Source organism: Callithrix jacchus, chromosome X, assembly GCF_049354715.1.
Source record: "Callithrix jacchus isolate 240 chromosome X, calJac240_pri, whole genome shotgun sequence".
NCBI lineage: Eukaryota > Metazoa > Chordata > Mammalia > Primates > Cebidae > Callithrix > Callithrix jacchus.
The window spans coordinates 48265681-48282503 of NC_133524.1; the positions used below are offsets into that span (position 1 = coordinate 48265681).

Here is a 16823-nt window from a genome sequence, read left to right on the forward strand (position 1 = left end):
TGCAAGACTCAGCTTTCCACTTGTTTTCTTTTGGCAGAGTGAACTGGGGTCCTGCCTTTTTCCTTTCCTTTCAGAAAGAAAGGTAAATGTCAAAATTGATACATATGGGCCGGGCAGGGTAACTGACTCTTGTAATCAACAGCACTTTGGGAGCACTGTGGGAACCCAGGCGGCGGAGGTTGCAGTGAGCCAGGATCGTGCCATTGCACTCCAGCCTGGGTAACAAGAGCGAAACTCCGTCTCAAAAATATATATATATTATATTTATATATTATATATATTTATATATTATATATATTTATATATTATATATATTTATATATATATATATTTTATATATATAGGGGTTGCTACCTCTGTGCTCTCACTCTCTTATCTTATGTGAAGTGATTTACTGAGTGTACACTGAATACCTAATAGACTATTTCCCCACCTGCTCCTTTTCTCCTGCAACATGTGGATGACCATACCCTCCCTCTTCCCCCTCCAGCCCACTTTCCCCTTTAAATATCGAAGCCCTCAAAATCATCTTTGGAGAAAGGCACAGATGTATCTCCCAGGCATTATCCTTAACCTTGGCAAGTAAACTTTTTTTAATCTTTTTTTTTTCGAGACTGAGCTTCCCTCTGTTGCCCAGGCCAGAGTGCAGTGCCATGATCTCGGCTCACTGCAACCTCCACCTCTTGGGTTCAAGTGATTCTTGTGACAGGAGATGGCTAGGGAGTAAGACTTGTGAAATGACATGGTGCTGAGCCCTGTGGGTTTTCTTATGTATCCAAGACCAGGTGCTGAAGAAACCAGCTACCCAGAACACCGAGTGGTGCAGACAAAAAAGACCCAGGAAAGCCTGGCGGATACAGCGGTGCGTGCTTGCAGTCCAGCTATCCAGGAGGCTGGGTCGGGAGGATCGCTTGAGCCCGGGAGTTCAAATCCTACCTGGGCGACATAGTAAGACCGCCACCTCTAAACAAACAAACAAACAAAAGACCCAGAGACCCAGGGAAGCTTCACCCCCTTAGCCAAAGGACCAGGTAAGGTGTAGCCTCGTAAGGAGGTGTAAACCAAAAAGTATCCCAGACAGGTCTCTATCAATTTTGAAGTTTACTTTGCCAAGTTTGGCTGGGCACGGTGGCTCATGCCTGTAATCTCAGCACTTTTGGAGGCCAAGGAGGGCAGATTACCTGAGGTCAGGAGCTCGAGAACAGCCTGGCCAACATGGCGAAATCCCCTCTGTACTAAAAATACAAAATTAGCCAGGTGAGGTAGTGTACAAATGTAATCCCAGCAACTCTGAAGGCTGAGGCAGGAGAATCCCGTGAACCTGGGAGGCAAATGCAGTGAGCTGGGATTGCGCCACTTCACTCAAGCCTGGGTGAAAGAGCAAGACTCTGTCTCAAAAAGAAAAAAAAAGGACATTTTTAAGTAATTAATAATATGTTTAGACTTGTGTCTGCGATTTATTTTTATTGCAAATTGGCAAATTACGATTGTATATGTCTATGGGATACAAAGTGATGTTACGATATAGGTATACAACGTGGAATGACTAAATCAATCTAATTAACATATTCATCACTTCAAATACTTGTCTTTTTTTGTGATGAGGAATTTGAAATTTACTCGGTTAGCAATTTTAAAATATACTATATGCTCTCATTAATTATAGTCATCATACTATGCAATAGCTGTCAAAAAACTTTCCCTTGTCTAACTGAAACCTTGTACCCTGTGACTGACATCTCCCCATTCCCCTCACCCTCAGCCGCTGGTAACTATGATTCTATTTTATTTTTTTTCTGAGAGGGAGTCTCAGCTGCTGGTAACTACAATTCTATTTTCCTTTTTTTTTGAGAGGGAGTCTCGCTGTGTCACCCATGCAGGAGTGCAGTGGCATGATCTTGGCTCACTGCAATCTCTGCCTCGTGGGTTCAAGCGATTCTTCTGCCTCAGCCTCCCAAGTAGCTGGGACTATAGGCATGTGACAGCACACTCAGCACTCAGCTAATTTTTAAATATATTTTTAGTAGAGACAGGGTTTTGCCCTGTTGGCCAGGCTGTTCTCAAACTCCTGACCTCAGGGGATCCACCCGCCTTGGCCTCCCAAAGTGCTAGGATTACAGGCGTGAGCCACCACCCTCAGCCCTATGATTCTATTTTCTGCTTCTATGAATTTGATTGTTTTAGATTTCATACGTAAGTGGGAACATGTGATATTTGTCTTTCTGTGTCTGTCTTACTTTACTTAGCATAATATCGTGCAGGTTCATTCATGTTAGTGAAAATGACAGAATTTCCTGGCTTTTAAAGGCTGAATAGCGTTCCATTTTGTGTATTTACCACATTTTTTTTATCCATTCATGCGCTGATGGACACAGGTTGATTCCCTATTTTGGCTATTGTGAATAATGATACCATTAACATAAAACCGCCGATATCATTTTAACATATTGATTTCAAATCCTTTGGATGTATACTCAGAAGTGGGATTGCTGGATCATATGGCAGTTCTGTTTCAAATTTTTAATGAACCTCCATACAGTTTTCCATAATGGTTGTACTGGTTTACATTCTCCCCAACTGTGTGTAAGGGTTCCATGTTCTCCATATTCTTACCAGCATTTATCTTTCATCTTTTTAAAAATTATATTTTATTTTTATTTTAGAGATGGGGGTCTGACTATGTTGCCCAGGCTAGCCTAAAACTCTTGGGCTCAAATGATCCTCCCAACTCAGCCTCCCTACTAGCTGATACAAAAGGCATCCACTGCTGAGTCCAACTTCATCTTTTTGATAATAACCGTTCTGACAGGTGTGAGGTGATAGCTCATTGTGATTTAAATTTGTGTATTTTATTATTTTTTCTTTTTGTTCCCTCTGATTCTCATTCCTTTGTTTTTCTCCCTTTGCCTTCCTTGGGGTACATGACCCTTGTTTTTAGAATTCCATTTTGAGTTATTTACATAATTTTTGAGCATGTCACTGCTATGATTTGAATGTTTTTGTCCCTTCCAAAAATTCTTATCTAAACTTGATCCCCAGTGCAGCAGTGTTGGCCAGTGGGGTCTTTTGGGAGGTGTTTAGGTCATGTGGACTCTGCCCTTCTGACAGATTAATGCTGTTAGAAAAGGGCTTCATGGGCCAGGCGTGGTGGCTCATGCCTCTAATCCCAGCATTTTGGGAGGCTGAGGCAAGTGGATCACATGAGGTCGGGAGTTCGAGACCAGCCTGGCCAACATGGAGAAACTCCATCTCTACTAAAAATACAAAATTAGCCGGGCATGGGGGCACGTGCCTGTGATCCCAGCTACTAGAGAAGCTGAGGCAGGAGAATCACTTGAACCTGGGAGGCGAAGGTTGCAGCAAGCCGAGATCATGCCACTGCATTCCAGCCTAGGCAACAAGAGTGAAACTCCATCTCAAAAAACAGAAAAAAATAAAGAAAGAAAGAAAAGAAAAAAGAAAGGGGCTTGATGGAGGGAATGCCTCCTTTTTGGACCTTACCCCTTTTTTGCCATGTGAGGACACAAGTGTCACCCTTCTCCAGAGGATGCAGCATTCAAGACACCATCTTAGAAGCAGAGAGCAGCCCTTACCAGATGCCAGACCTGCTAGTGCCTAGCTCTTGGACTTCCCAGCCTCCAGAACTGTGAGAAATGAATTCTTGTTGTTCAAGCCACCCAGTCTATGATATTTCATCATGGCAGCCTGAACTGATTAACACAGAATTGTTTTAGTTTTCCATGGCCTTTCGTTCCTGAAAAATACTTTTGCCCAATGTAGGACTCTCAGTTGACAGTTATTGCAGTACTTGAAAAATGTCGTGCCACTTACTTTTAGTTTTGTTAGTTTCAGATGACACCACCACTGTCATTCTAATCAGTGTCCCCTATGCCTCATGTGTTGTTTCTCTCTAGCTGCTTTCAAGGGTTTTCCTTTGTTTTTAGTGTTTAGAGGTTTAATGATGACCTATGGGCATGTTTTTTTTTTTTAATTTATTATACTGGGGTTTGCTCAGCTTTTAAAATCTGTAGCTTCATGCCCTTTGCCAAATTTGGGAAACTTGGGTCGGGCGCACTGTCTCATACCTGTAATCCCAGCACTTGGGGAGGCCAAGACAAGCAGATCACCTGAGGTCCAGAGTTTGAGACCAGCCTGGTCAACATGGTAAAACCACGTCTCTACAAAAAAAAAAAAAAAAAAAAAAAAAAAAAATTAGCTGGGCATGGTAGAACACGCCTGTGGTCTCAGCTACTCAGGAGGCTGAGGCAGAAGAATCGCTTTAGCCCCGGAGGCAGAGGTTGCAGTGAGCTGAGATCGCACCACTACATTCTAGCCTACGCAACAGAGAGAGACTCTGTCTCAGAAAAAATAAAAAAATGTACACATATATATACACATAGCTTTCAGCGATTATTTTTTCAAATATTTTTTTCATCTCTATTTCTTGTCTACTTGTGTAAGTCCAGTCCAGTGATATAAATCTTAGATCTTTGTTACTGCTCCGTAGGTCTCTCAGACTCTGTCCATCTTTTTTTCAGTGTATTTTCTCTCTGTTGTTCAGATTGGACAATTTCTACTGTTCTGTCTGCAAGATCACTTCTCTGTCATAGTCACCCTGCATATTGAAACTTTTGCACCAGTTTTAACTTTCATTTATAATTTTTAGTTCTGTCATTTCTATTTGGTTCTTTTTCTATATCATCTATATGGTAAGAATTTTTTTTTGAAACAGGGTCTCATTCTATCGCCCAGGCTGGAGTACAGTGGTGCAATCACAGCTCACTGCAGCTTCAACTTCCTGGGCTCAATCGATCCTCCTAGCTCAGCCTCCCCAGTATCTGGGACCACAGGGGCACACCACCATACTCTGCTACTTTTTGTAGATGTGGGTCTTCACCATGTTGCCCAGGCTGGTCTCGAACTCCTGGACTCCAATGATCCAACTGCCTTGGCCTTCCAAAATACTGGGATTACAGGTGTGAGCCACCACACCTGGCACAAGAATTTCTGTTTCTTCTTTTGTTTCCAGTTTATTTGTAATTCCTTAGTGAATCTTTTTTTTTTAAGACGGAGTTTCGCTCTTGTTACCCAGGCTGGAGTGTAATGGCGCAATCTCGGCTCACCACAACCTCTGCCTCCTGGGTTCAGGCAATTCTCCTGCCTCAGCCTCCTGAGTAGCTGGGATTACAGGCATGCGCCACCGTGCCCAGCTAATTTTTTGTATTTTTAGTAGAGACGGGGTTTCACCATGTTGACCAGGATGGTCTCGATCTCTTGACCTGGTGATCCACCCACCTAGGCCTCCCAAAGTGCTGGGATTACAGGCGTGAGCCACCGCGCCTGGCCAGTGAATCATTTTTATGGCGACTGCTCTAAAATCCTTGTCAGATACTTCCAGCATCTGATTCATATTGCTGTTGGCTTCTGTTTATTTATTTATTTATTTTAGTTAGTTTTTTTTTTTTTTTTTGAGAGTGAGTTTCGTTCTATCACCCAGGCTAGAGTGCAGTGGCACAGTCTTGGCTCACTGCAACCTCCACCTCCTGGGTTCAAGCAATTCTCCTGCGTCAGCCTCCCAAGTAGATGGGATTACAGGTGCCCGCCACCGCGTCCCGCTCATTTTTGTATTTTTAGTAGAGACTGGATTTCACCATGTTGGCCAGGCTGGTCTCGAACTCCTGATGTCAAGTGATTTACTGCCCTTAGCCTCCCAAAGTGCTGGGATTACAGGCGTGAGCCACCGCACCCAGCCTGTTTTTTGTTTTTTATGGAGACAGAGTCTTACCCTGTCACCCAGGCTGGAGTGCAGTGGCACAATCATGGCTCATTGCAGCCTCAACTTACCTGGGCTCAGGTGATCCTCCCAGCTCAGCTTCCCAAGTAGCTGGGACTACAGGCACGTGCCACCATGCCTTGCTAATTTTTCTTTTTTTTTTTTTTTTTCGTAGAGATGAGGTTTCACCATGTTGTTCAGGCTGGTCTTGAACTCCTGGGCTGAAGTGATCTGCCCACCTCGGCCTCCCAAAGTGCTGGGATTATAGATATGAGCCACTATTGACTTTTGCTGATGGTTTTCTTTTATTTACAATGTGACTTTTCTGGATTTTGATACGACATCTGATTTTTTATTGTATCTTGGACATTCTGTCTATATGCTAGGACATTCAGGATCCTATTTAAATCTTCTATTTTAGTAGGCAGTCCTTCTGTTTAGGTTTAGCATGCAGGTCTTGACCTTTTGGGGCTATGGTTCCAATGACAATTTTAAAAAGTTTCTTGCTGGATATGGTGACTCACGTCTGTAATCCCAGCACTTTGGGAGACCAGGGCGGGCGGATCACGAGGTCAGGAGTTAGAGACCAGCCTGACCAACATGGTGAAACCCCATCTCTACTAAAAATACAAAAATGAGCCAGGCATAGTGGTGGGCACCTGTAATCCTATCTACTCGGGAGGCTGAGGCAGGAGAATCACTTGAACCCAGGAGGCGGACGGTGCAGTGAGTTGAGATCACGCCACTGTACTCCAGTCTGGACGACAGAGCGAGACTGTCTTAAAAAAAATTTTTTTTCTTAGAGACAAAATCTTGCTCTGTTGCCCAGGCTGGAGTGCAGAGGTATGATCATAGCCCTCTGCAGCATTGACTTCCTGTGTTCAAGGGACCCTCCTGCTTCAGCCTCCTAAGTAGCTGGGACTACAGGCACGTCCCACCATGCCTGGTTAATATTTTAATTTTTATTAGAGATGAGGTCTTGCTGTGTTGCCTGCGCTGGTCTGAAACTCCTGGGCTCAAGTGGTCCTTCCACCTCACGCTCCCAAAGTGCTGGGAGTACAGCTGTGAACCACCACATCCAGCCCCCAATGGCAATGTAGTTTTCAGAGACCTTGCAGTGTCCTTCTTGTCTGTTTCATTTGCCTGCTTCCATTAGGGCATTATCTCAGTCTCTATTGCTGCCAGGGGTAGATGTTGCTTCCCCAGTTCCAACTGATGCTGCTGGGTAGGGGATGAGAGATGTGGAGTTGGGAGGTGGGAGGACCTTTTTCAGCTTCAGGTGTTGGTAGGCCTTCTGCTCTATTTGTCTTGGTGCTGCCCTTAGGAGTGGAAGATCTTCTCCCCTTCTGGGTTTGCATGATGCAAAGTTTTGTTTTGTTTTGTTTTGAGACAGGATCTCACTCTATTACCCAACCTGAGTGCAGGGCACAATCTCAGCTCACTGCAGCCTCAACCTCTTGGGCTCAAGCGATCCTCTCACCTCAGCCTCCAAGCAGCTGGGACTACAGGCACACACCACTATGCCTGGCTAAATTTTTATTTTTTGTAGAGATGGGTGCTGACTATTTTGCCCAGGGTGCAAAGTTTTAAACAGAGTTTGTGTGTGTGTGTGGTTGCACTACTGCAAATGGCCCAGGGCATCTCATCAGACTTTCACTTAGCTGATCTGTCTGTGAATCAGATCCTGTTAGCCTCAGGAATCTCCATGTATCAAGGCAAGTGCCATGTGCAAAATCCCAGGGGCCAGCATGGCATAGTGGCAACTTCTTTTTGCCACAGGCTCCAGTTTGCATAATTGTCAGTCTCTGGCATTCAAAAGGCGCATCAGACCTGACTGGTCTGTTGGATTGTTTTATTCAGAGCACTGCCATCTCTATTAGGTTTTTTGTTTAATACAATGATGGTCTCCCCACCCCTCCCCTATCTTGTGTTATTTTACTGATACCACATGGCTGGGCGGAGGAAGCCAGGTGGACTCCTGCTTGTGTCCTATCCCACAGCTGCTGTTTTATTTGTGGCATTTCTCCACTGAGAACATTGAATGTAATCAAGAGAAGGCCGAGCATGATGGCTCACACCTATAATCCCAACACTTGAGAAGCTGGGGTGGGAGAATTGCTTGAATCCAAGAGTTTGACACCAGCCTGGGCAACATAGCAAGACTATGTTTGTACAACAAATACAAAAATTAACTGGGCGTGATGGCAGGTGCCTGTAGTCCCAGCTACTCAGGAGGTTGAGACAGGAGAATCGCTTGAACCCGGGGGTTGGAGGCTGCAGTGAGCTGAGGTCGTGCCACTCTGCACTCCAGCCTGGGCAACAGAGTGAGACTCTTGTCTCAAAATAAATAAATAAATAAATAGAGTCAAGTGCATGGTTTGACCTTTGACTTGGGATTTTATACTTTGGCATGCTTCTGGGGTCTTGTGTCCCTTTTCCCTTGATTATTCCCTTGGGGTGGGCTGTCCCTATGCACAGTGGCCTGCCAGCACCTGGGAGGGGTCACATGCACACTGTGTTTACTGGAGTTGAGGCGTTCTTCCCTTATCATCCAGATGGTCAGATACCAGCTACACTCCTCCTCTTAGTGCGCATGCTTGAGCCCATTCTCCCAACTCTTTATTGGTAAGCTGTTGATTATCAGCTTCAGGTGTTTTCTATTTATTGGGAGCCCACCTTTCTCTGGTGCCAACTGCAACCAATGATCATTTTAGAAAAACAGTTTAACAACCGCCTGACCGTCACTTGATGGTCACCTGACTGACATTCCTGGGGGTGGGGGATGGGGGCTCTCCTGCCCTGCTTGTGTCTGCCGGACCACCTACTGTAACAGTATCAACCGTGGTGAGGCACCACTGAGAACCTGAGAGGATGTCACAGGTTCGATGTGGTCAATCTATTAGGAGCAGGTGGGGGCCAATGCCCAGTGTAATGGGGACTCTGGAACCACAAGACTAATGGACTGATGGTCTGGCCTGCAACAGTAGTTTTCTAATCAGAAACAGAGTTCTCTACTGTGTAACAAACAGCGGTTTTTTCCCCCTCTTGGCTTCCAGAGAGCTGAGTATTTTGAATCCACCCCTGCAGATTCAGTATAAGAAACTTTACTTGGCAAACAGGACTCAATTTTGTTGAGGCTGGCCAGCTACTCCTGCTGGTGGAGGCGAGATCACACCTTAGCTGGGGCTATTGAGACTAAGACTTTTTTTTTTTTGAGATGGAGTCTTGCTGTGTCGCCCAGGCTGGAGTACAGGGGAGCGATCTCTGCTTACTGCAACCTCTGCCTCCTGGGTTCCAGAGATTCTCCTGCCTCAGCCTCCCGAGTAGCTGGGATCAGAGGTACCCACCATGAAGCCCAGCTAATTATTTTTGTATTTTTAGTAGAAACGGGGTTTTGCCATGTTGGCCAGGCTGGTCTCAAACTCCTGACCTCAAGTGGTCCATCCGTCTCGGCCTCCCAAAGTGCTGGGATTACAGGCATGAGCCACTTTGCCCGGTCAAGACTAACGCTTTTGAATCGCCACCCAACAGAATATCAGCTATGTAGTGAGAGCTCCAGACATCAGAGGGTAGAGGCACTTGCACTGAGAACTCACCCACTGGTGACAAATGGTAGTAGAGTTTTCCCTATGAGTGCTTTTTACACGTGGCAGTGCCCTGAAAAGAAAGCATGTGTGATTAGACCTGGGTGGGCCGTGGGGGGCTGTCTCCTCACTGCCCTTAACTTGGCTTGGGGAGCTCCTCTGTCTTCTCTCTAAAAAGACAGTGTAACCTTACTTGGTTCATGTTGGCCAATTTGTCAAGCGGCTGAGCAGTTGTTAAGAACCGCACAGTTAAGTTGGCTTGTCACATTTCTATAGATTAGGCTGGTAAAGAGACAACAAACTCATTTTTATTTATTATTTTTTTCAGACACTGTCTGGTTCTGTCACCCAAGCATGAGTTCAGTAGCACAATCACTCACTGCAGGCTCACAGCTCACTCGACCTCCCAGGCTCAAGTGATCCTCCCACCTCAGCCTCCTGAGTAGCTGGGACTACAGGTATGTGCCACCATGTCTGACAATTCTATTTTTATTTTTTGCAGAGATGGGGTCTTGCTATGCTGCTTCAGCTGGTCTTGAATTCCTGGATTGCTGGGAGAAAATCTTGACGTATGTGTGATAGATTGTATGTTGTTTACTGAGAAACGATGGCAAGGAACACCAAGCCATCCCCAGGCAGAAAACTGCTGGAATAGTTAGCAATATATACCAGTCATGCACTAGTGAAACTGGTTCCCAAAGCACAGGATACATGACCTTGTCACCACTGCTGACTCAGGAAGAGTGCTTTCTAGCTTATTTCTATTTTAGTAGTGAACAGTCACTATCTGCCTGTTTAGTCTATCTTTATTATATGAAAAAACACTGAACACCTGCTTATTAAAAATAATCACTTGTTCACAAAGAATAAATACATGCATCAGAGTCTGCTCTGGGCTTTCAACTGGGAAATGCTGTCAGCCCCCTGACGCCCCTCTCTGATTTCCACTTTTGCGCTCGATTTTTGTGTCTGCTTCTTAACTCCTTCAGCGCTGCCTGGGTTGGGGTCTCCATGACTGAGCTGGTCTGGGTACTGGACTTAAGCATTCCTCCTGCCTCAGCCTCCCAAAGTGTTAAGGATTACAAGTGTGAGCCACCACGCCCAGCCACAGAAGGATTTACTATGTACATACAGTGAAAGCAAGGTCAGTATTGTGTCATCCCAGAGGATGACACTGAACCAAAAGACACAAAACCTGCATGGCGGCTCGCTTTGTCATGGATGACAGTCCTCTAAACTACAGCCAAGCCGTTTTATAAAATTTCAATGAAGTCAGCTGGCTGCGGTGGCTCACGCCTATAGTCCCAGCACTTTGGGAGGCCGAGGTGGGTGGATTACTTGAGGCCAGGAGTTCGAGACCAGCCTGACCAACATGGTGAAACCCCATCTCTACTAAAAATGCAAAAAATTAGTTGAGCATGGTGGTTCGAGCCTGTAGTCCTAGCTGCTTGGGAGGCAGAGACACGAGAATTGCTTGAACCTGGGAGGTGGAGGTTACAGTGAGCCGAGATTGTGCTGCTGCACTCTGTCTTTTTTTAAAAAAAAAAAAGAGAGAGAGAATTATTCTCATCTGGGAGGCAGAAAAGAAACAGTTTTATCGTTCTACTATAAGGACACATGCACACGAATGTTCATTGCAGCACTGTTTACAATAGCAAAGACCTGGAACCAACCCAAATGCCCATCGATGATAGACTGGATTGGGAAAATGTGGCGCATATACACCATGGAATATTATGCAGCAATCAGAAATGAGGAGTTAGTGTCATTTGTAGGGACATGGATGAATCTGGAGAACATCATCCTCAGCAAACTGACACAAGAACAGAAAATGAAACACCGCATATTCTCACTCATAGGCGGGTGATGAAAAATGAGAACACATGGACACAGGGAGGGGAGTACTAAACACTGGGGTCTATTGGGGGGAAAGGGGGAGGGCCAGTGGTGGGGGGAGCTGGGGAGGGATAGCCTGGGAGAAATGCCAAATGTGGGTGAAGGGGAGAAAGGAAGCAAAACACACTGCCATGTGTGTACCTATGCAACTGTCTTGCATGTTCTGCACATGTACCCCAAAACCTAAAATGCAATAAAAAATTAAAAAAAAAAAAAAGAAACAGCTTTATGATAGCTCTTCACAAGACTGCTGTGTTCCAGGAGAGAATGCCAGGGCAGGACACCAGGATTCAGATGACTGCTCTCAAGCTTTGACTCTTTAGCCTACGTGGAGAAATGCTAGGTTGCCAGGGCACCTGGCTACAGCCCTCCACGTACAATTTTTTTTTTTTTGAGAGGGCGTCTTGCTCTGTTGCCCAGGCTGGAGTGCAATGGTGTGACCTCAGCTCACTGCAATCTCTGCCTCCAGGTTCAAGCAGTTCTCCTGCTTCAGCCTCCTGAGTAGTTGGAATTACAGGCACGCACCACCAGACCCAGCTAAGTTTTTGTAGTTTTAGTAGAGATAGGGTTTCACCATGTTGGCCAGGCTTGTCTTGAACTCCTAAGCTCAGGTGATCCACCTGCCTTGGCCTCCCGAAGTGCTGGGATTACAGGTGTGAGCCACTGCTCCTGGCCTTTATCAGTATTTTCTAGGGAATGTTAGTCTAGGCATCAAGGATTAGTGAATAGAGACTTTTAAGGAGTACAATTAGCTGTAAGATTGTCTTATTGATATCTGCTTAATGTGGTTCAAATAAAAAATCTCTTGTTAAAGATACTAGAAGAGGCTGGGCACGGTGGCTCATGCCTGTAATCCTAGCACTTTGACAAGACCAGCCTGACCAATATGGTGAAACCCCATCTTAAGAAAATATATTAGAAGAGAAAAATAAATGTTTTATTATTCACGTGCCATTATTATAACTGTGGAATTCCCCTAATAAAAATGTAGGGGCAAATAGGTAAAGTAACAATTAGATGGACAAATCTTTTTAATTTTTAATTTTTATTTTTTTATTTTATTTTTTTAAAAAGACAGGGTTTCACCATGTTGGTCAGGCTGGTCTTGAACTCCTGACCTAAGGTGATCCGCCCACCTTGGCCTCCAAAGTGCTTGGATTACAGGCGTGAGCCACCACACCCGGCCGATGGACAAATCTTAAATTCAGCTGATTAAAAGAAAAAAAAAGTGATACCAGGTGCAGCAGTCATGCCTGCAGTTTCAAGCACTCTGGGAGGCCGAGGCAGGAGGATCGTTTGAGTCCAGAAGTTCAAGGCTGCAGTGAGCTATGATCGCGCCACTGCACTCCAGCCTGAGGGACAGAGAGAGACCGTGTCTCAAAAAAAAAAAAAAAATGTAAAGAAAATAAACTAAAGGTCCTTTGCATTCTGACATTTATCCTTTGTACAGTTGCTGTGTATTCATAGTGACTTTTTGCAAACTCTCAAGGGCTGTAAATAAGACAACTTTCCATTGCCAGAGAATTATATTTAAATCAACATTACTATCCAAACGTTTAACTTTCTTTTAACACATGGTTGCTTGTTTATTTCTTCTCTATACTTATATGGATGATAAATTCAGACACTTGTCCTCAGGAGTCTGGATTAAAAATATACTTTGTATTGCTGGTTATACTGTTATAAAATGAAATTTTCTTACAAGGATATATTAAAAAGCACAGGGAGTGCTGCATGCTCACGCCTATAATCCCAGCACTCTGAGAGGCCAAGTTGGGCAGATCACTTGAGGCCAGGTGTTTGAGAGTAGCCTGGCCAACATGGCGAAACCCTGTCTCTACTAAAAAATACACACACGCACACAAAATTAGCCCGGCATGGTGGCATGCACCTGTTGTAATCGCAGCTACTCGGGAGTTTAAGACAGGAGAATCACTTGAGCCCAGGAGGCAGAGATTTCGGTGAGCTGAGATCATACCACTACACTCCAGCCTGGGTGAAAGAGTGAGACCCCGTCTCAAAAAAAAAAAAAAAAAAAAGAACAGACAAGGCCGGGCGCCGTGGTTCACACCTGTAATCTTAGCACTTTGGGAGGCCGAGGCGAGTGGATCACTTGAGGTCAGGAGTTCGAGACCAGCCTGGCCAACGTGGTGAAACCCCGTCTCTACTAAAAATACAAAAATTAGCCAGGCATGGTGAAGGGTGCCCATAATCCCAGCTACTCGGAAAGTTGAGGCAGGAGAATTGCTTGAACCTGAGAGGCGGAGGTTGCAGTGAGCCTAGACGGCGACATTTCGCTCCAGCCTGGCTGACAGAGCAAGACTCTGTTTATCCCCCCACCCCACCCCCAAAAAAACAAACAAAATGTATCTACAGTGTAACAAGTGAGGAAAGTGGTTACTTTAAGGAGGTAGGAGGCTAATGCTTGGGAAGGACACAAAGGCAAGTTTCCGGGGGTGCTGATAATGTTCTGTTTCTTGACCCAGGCATTGTCACTGTGGGGAGTGTGTGTTCACTTTGGAATAATTCGGTCAGTTCGACCCATGGGTTGTGTATATATATTTTCCTGGCAGGTGAGTTGTGGACACTCCACTCCTTGGTGGATTTTGGCTTCCATGGCTACCGTCCTGATGCTTTGTACATTTTTCTGATAAGAGCTTCAGTGAGAGCTTTTACAAATCAACCGAAAGAATAAACTACGAAGAGGAAAATGGCCTGGAAAAATATGATTTCATACACATAAGCTTTCCAGACACTCTTGTCTCCTGGCTCCTGTCCAAGCACAGTGGCCAGCCATCTAGGCAGCCTTCCGCCTTTGTCTGCAGCCCTCCCCTCCTCTCACTCCAGGGGCTCTTTATTGATCGCCTCCCCGCCAGACCTTCCGTTGCCATGGTAACGCCCCCCCCCACACCGCGTAGTTCTGCACTTTTCTCTCCGAGGCTCAAAACAAGCATTGCAGAAACGGTTCTTTGGAACGTGGTGAGTTCCCCCTAGATACTCTATGGAAAGAAAAACTGATTCATGGTCAAAATAATTTTCAGGGGCCAGATGTGCTGGCTCATGCCTGTAATCCCAACACTTTGGAAGTCGAGGCGGGAGGATCACTTGAGGCTAGCAGTTCGAAAGCAGCCTGGGCAGCAAAGCGAGATATCCTCCCTCACCACAATTTCTAAAAACAAACAAATAAATAAATAATGAATGCCCTTGTTCTTGGAATTTCCTAGCAGTTATTAGCATCTTAAAGGCTCAGCGCCTGTTTAACCAAAAGTTTCCCTAACTTCTTTGACCCTGGAAAGCCCTCCACAGCTTTCCCTTTAACAGCTGCATGTTGCCTTTCGTGGCAACCTTTTTGGAAAACCCTTTCCTTAGCCCTTTTATATAACTGTTTGATGGATAGCTCTATCTGGATGTCACAAAGATACATCCAACTCATCTTGTTCAAAACAGATCTGATACTGTCCCTAAAATCTCAGTTCCTACTCTAATCTGTCCTTCAACCCTAGGATTTCCTTCCTTCCTTCTCTCTCTCTTTCTTTTCTTTCCTTCTTTCTTTTTTATGCTTTTCTTTCTCTTTCTTTCCTTCCTTCCTTTTTCTCTTTGAGACAAGAGCGTTGCCCAGACTGGAGTGCAAGATGATGCCATCTCGGTTCACTGCAACCTCCGCCTCCCAGGTTTAAGCAATTCTCCTGCCTCAGCCTCCCGAGTAGCTAGGATTATAGGTGCCTGCCACCATGCCTGGCTAATGTTTGTATTTTTAGTAGAGACAGGGTTTCACCATGTTGGCTGCGCTGGTCTTGAGCTCCTGACCTCATGATCCGGGGGACTCGGGCTCCCAAAGTGCTGGGATTATAGCCGAGCACCACCATGCCCGGCTAATTTTTGTGTTTTTAGTAGAGACGGAGTTTCACCACACTGCCCAGGCTGGTCTCAAACTCCCAGGCTCAAGTGATCCACCCACCTTGACCTGCCACAGTGCTGAGATTATAGGCATGAGCCACCATGCCCTGCCTGTATTCCAATTTAAGAAGCTCTGACTTCGCAAAAGATCACCAAGATCTTGGTTCCAGTTGTCAAAAAAATATTTTCCTGGGGTCGGGGTGTGTGGGCCAGGAGGTGCGCATGCAGTAGGCCTCGTGGTACAGGGAAACTGGCTAAGAGTGCTCCCAATTTTTATTCTAGGCCTTGATTACATTTTGCACCTGGACTACTTCAGTAGTATCCTAAATATCTCTCTGATCCCCCCTTCTCTTCCGCTCCTTAAATGTACAGTCTGCACTGCCACCCGACTGCTGGAACTACACTGTGATTATGTTATTTCCCACTGGTCAAAACTTCCCATTGGGCCAGGCACGGTGGCTCACACCTGTAATCCCAACACAGGGAGGCTGAGGCGGGTGGATCACTTGAGTTTAGGAGTTGGACACCAGCCTGGCCAACATGGCAAAACCCCACTTCTACAAAAAATACAAAAATTATCCAGGTTTGGTGGTACAAGCCTGTAATCCCAGCAACTCGGGAAGCTGAGGCAGGAGAATCGCTTGAACCTGGGAAACGGAGGTTGCAGTGAGCTGAGATGGCGCCATTACACTCCAGCTTGGGCCACAAGAGTGAAACTCTGTCTCAAAAAAATTAAAAATAGGGGTAGGGGAAGCTGAGCACTGAGACCAAGGGCTAAAGCTGGGAGACTGAAAAAATGCAGCCTACCGGGGCGTTACTCATTTCTCCGGCTCTGATCCGCTGTTGTACCAGGGGTCTAATCAGGCCTGTGTCTGCCTCCTTGAATAACCCAGAGAGTTCATCTAAACAGCCTTCCTCCAGCAGCTCCCCACTCCAGGTGGCCTGACGGGAGTTCCAGACCAGTGTTGCCTCCCGGGACATCGACACAGCAGCCAAGTTTATTGGTGCTGGAGCAGCCACAGTTGGTGTGGCTGGTTCAGGGGCTGGCATTGGAACAGTGTTTGGCAGCTTGATCATTGCTATTCCAGGAACCCATCTCTCAAGCAGCAGCTCTTCTCCTACGCCATTCTGGGCTTTGCTCTGTCTGAGGCCACGGGGCTCTTCTGTTTGATGGTCGCCTTCCTCATTCTCTTCACTATGTTAGGCTCTTTGGGGTCACCTGCCTGTCCCTGCTGCCACAACTCCATGCCATTCCTGGTGCTGGGGTATGCTAAGCTTTACCATTAAACACAATGTTTCTCTAAAAAATAAATAAATAAATTAATAAAAATAAATTAAAAACCAGCAAACAATAACACACACCAAAAAAACCCTATGTTTTATACATTAAAAAAATAGGGCCAGGCGCGGTGATTCATGCCTGTAATTCCAGCACTTTGGGAGGCCAAAATGGACAGATCATGAGGTCAGGAGTTCGAGACCAGCCTGGCCAACATGGTGAAACCCCATCTCTACTAAAAATAATAAATTAGCCAGGTGTGGTGACAGGCACCTGTAATCCCAGCAACTTGGGAGGCTGAGGCAGGAGAATAGCTTGAACCTGGGAGGAGGAGGCTGCAGTGAGTCGAGATCCTGCCACTGCTCTCCAGCCTGGGTGACAAGAGCAAGACTCT

At 45.6% G+C, this 16823-nt stretch overlaps 1 long non-coding RNA gene and 1 pseudogene across 2 annotated transcripts; both read left to right on the top strand.

Moving 5' to 3' along the window:
• Window positions 1-34: 34 nt before the first annotated feature.
• Window positions 35-10228, top strand: LOC103790228 (uncharacterized). Of its 2 annotated transcripts, XR_013531609.1 has the most exons (3): window positions 35-82; window positions 781-862; window positions 9860-10228. It is a non-coding gene; the product is annotated as an uncharacterized LOC103790228 (long non-coding RNA). The 2 variants fall into 2 exon arrangements; XR_616417.5 differs by lacking the exon at window positions 35-82 and having other exon boundaries at window positions 781-1031.
• Window positions 10229-15913: 5685 nt separating this feature from the next.
• Window positions 15914-16452, top strand: LOC144581079 (ATP synthase F(0) complex subunit C1, mitochondrial pseudogene; annotated as a pseudogene).
• Window positions 16453-16823: the final 371 nt, after the last annotated feature.